The sequence below is a fragment of the Elephantulus edwardii genome, unplaced genomic scaffold (assembly GCF_000299155.1).
Source record: "Elephantulus edwardii isolate Elephantulus edwardi_28Jun2011 unplaced genomic scaffold, EleEdw1.0 scaffold00305, whole genome shotgun sequence".
Lineage (NCBI taxonomy): Eukaryota > Metazoa > Chordata > Mammalia > Macroscelidea > Macroscelididae > Elephantulus > Elephantulus edwardii.
In genome coordinates, this window is record NW_006400055.1 from 232,522 (window position 1) to 235,545 (window position 3,024).

A 3,024-nucleotide genomic window follows, 5' to 3' on the forward strand; every position below is an offset into this window, starting at 1 on the left:
TATATTATAATATACAATTGAGTTTTATTATGTACAGTAGATTTATCTATAATATCTCTGGATAATGCAAAATGTTAAGATTATTAGCTGTTAACAGAAAAGTTAGGGTTTCAGCCCAATCAAAGGTGTCTTGAAAGAAAAGGCTCTCTATCTACCTCTGAAAAATGAGCTTTTGACATTCCACAGAGCACCCACTGCTCTGACACATTTGGAGTGTTGCCAGACGTGCTCAGAGCAACTGGGCTTGCATTCAGATATATTGACTCTATTTGGTTTTTCTTTTTTTTAATAGCAGATATATTTAATCATATTATGACAACGATTATAGTATCTGCCTCAGTAACTTCATCTAATAAAAAGGTATTAAGATGGCTTAAAGTTGATTAAATTTAATTTTCGCAAGTTTATGTTATCAAGAGATAACAGAAGATTATTCAAAATAGGTAAAAAGGTAACAGTAGTGCTTCATCTTTTTGTAACTGCTGGTAAGGTTTATTATGAAAATCTGATGAAGAATTGCAGGCTGCATTGCAAAAGTTCTTTTCTCAGCCACCATGGGATATGATGTCACTATGAGTTTGGGAGAGCCTGGCTGTGGGTACCACTTCTTGTCTTCAACTGTGATTGTGCGATTTCAGCAAGTGCACTTTGTATCTTTTCCAGAAGCATATCCCCTCAATAAACAATATCTTCCAGACATGTAGCAGCTTCATGGTTTTCTTATTCTAGCTTACACAAACTGGCAGCCTGTAGAACATCTGTAGATTCTTCACTGGGTAAGGAATCTATCAAAACAGCTACGTCTTTTGCTGTTCGTGTAATAACTGCTGCAAAAAGCTGTGCATATTCATCTGTAGGATTAGCTCATTGATCTTTGTTGATTGTCATCTGAATATTACTAAAAGAGGCAGGTGGACCACATTGCTGCAACACTCCAACGGCATTACAAAACTGATCTGCAAGCGAGTTGACAGCATCTTGGAGCTGCCTACTTGGTCTTTCTTGTTTGTTATCCAACTCTCATGCCTATGAAGCAATGGGAAATACCATGACTTGGATCAGACACATCTTGGTATTTAAAATTATTATCACCACTCTTTAGCACTTTGGAGAAGTTCTTACAAAGATTTCGTAATACAACATATCTTTTGACATATATATTATTTGGTAACCATACAGAACAATTGATTGATGAAATGTTATGACTTGAGGTTCTCCAGACCTTAACCCTGCATTTCTCCCAGGAGCAAGGACTCTGTGTTTGCTAATTTAATGATTACAGTGACTTTACAGAACATACAAACAGAAAATCCTGTTGTCCTGAGCAGTTTTCTATGTGTGGTAACCCCATTTGTGTGAGAGCAGTGGGTACTCTGCAAGACATAAGGCTCATTTTCTTTTAGAGCAGACAGAGGGAAGCTTTTCTTTCAAGATACCCTTGAGTGGACTGAAACCCCAACTTTTCTGTTTGTGAGATGAAGTTTCACCATCTTTGCCTCTAGGAGGCACTCTGGTTGCACTTCATCCAAGATAGACTTGTTTGTTCTTTTGACAGTCCATGGGAATCCACTAGTCTTTTCCAACAAGACAATTCTAAGATCCTTCTGTCATTCTTATACAATGTCCAACTTTGAGATGCATAAGTAATTGAAGAGATTGTGGCTTAGATTAGGAGGACTTTAGTCTCTAAATGGGAATCTTCACTCTTTAGCATTTTGGAAAGGTCCTTCACAGCAGATTCCCTCAAGAAAACTCATCTTTTGATTTCTTGACATTGTTACAAGGGTTTTTTATTGTGGAGCCAAACACAATGACAGTCTTTACAACTTTGATCTTTAATCCATCTATCATGATGTTGCCAATTGGTCCAGTGGTGAGGTATTTTGTTTTCATGATGTTGAGATGTAATCCATACTGAAGTCTACAGCATACGAGAAATGGTGAGGATAATGCTGATTAGGGCAAGGTTCAGAACTGTAAAGTGGACTCAGTGATACTTAACAACAACAATAGCTAATGATCTTGATGATCTCCTTATGTTTTTGCTGGCTATCTGTTGCTATTATGTACTGTTGAGTTGGAGCCACCCATAGTTGACCCTCCAGCAGGATTTCACAGGCAGTTAATCACAGAAGAGGAAGATGCCCATCTGTTTTCCGCAGAGCAGTTTGTGGCTTCAAACTGTTTGCCTTTGGGTTTGTAGTGCAGCTTCTTGCCACCCCACCAGAGCTCCCTCTGAATGTGTTCTTTTTCTTTATTTTTAATTAGGTTATTTGTCTCTTTTATTTTCTTATTGTTAAAATGTTGGATCTTCTCAAATTTTAGAAATTAGTCCTTTTTGATATGTTTTTACAAACCTGCTTGCTGCAACTGAGGAGGACCTGAAGCTCTTGCTGCAGAGGTCAAGGACTGAAGCCTTCAATATGGATTGAGGTTCAATATCAAGAAGACAAAGATTCTCACCACTGGACCAATTGGCAGCATCAGGATGGATGGTGAAGAGATTTAGATTGTTCATATGTTTTCATATGTTTTTCAAATATTTTCCCCATCTTTGGGTTCTTTTGTAACCTTTTTGAAAAAAATTTCCTCAATAATGAAGGTATCATCTATTGTCTAATTTTTAAGAAGGTCTCTATTGTCTAGTTTGTCCTATCTCAATACGTGTATTTTGTATTGTGTTGACAGTCTATTCATGCCATAGATTAGGGTCCTTAAGTTTGTTCTTATATTTTCTTTGGTGATCTTTTTAGTTTTAGGCTTTATGCTTAGGTTCTTGATATATTTTGAGTTAGTTTTGTGCATCATATGAAACGTAGATCTTGCTTCCATTTTCTACAAAGTAATTTTGTTTGAGAATTTGGAGTTTATTCTCTCTCTCATTTATTAAATTTTACTTTTTTTACCAAAAAAATGAAGCTACTTATTAAATAATGATATTGTTGTTGTTGTTGTTATGTGCTGTCGAGTCTCTTGCGACTTATAGCGACCCTATGTACAACAGTCCTAAACTCCGCTCTGTCC

The 3,024-nt window shown here is 36.6% G+C and overlaps 1 pseudogene; it reads right to left on the reverse strand.

Annotated features, from left to right (window-relative positions):
- Nucleotides 1–570: 570 nt before the first annotated feature.
- Nucleotides 571–3,024, reverse strand: part of LOC102866718 — a 28,275-nt pseudogene continuing 25,821 nt past the window's right edge.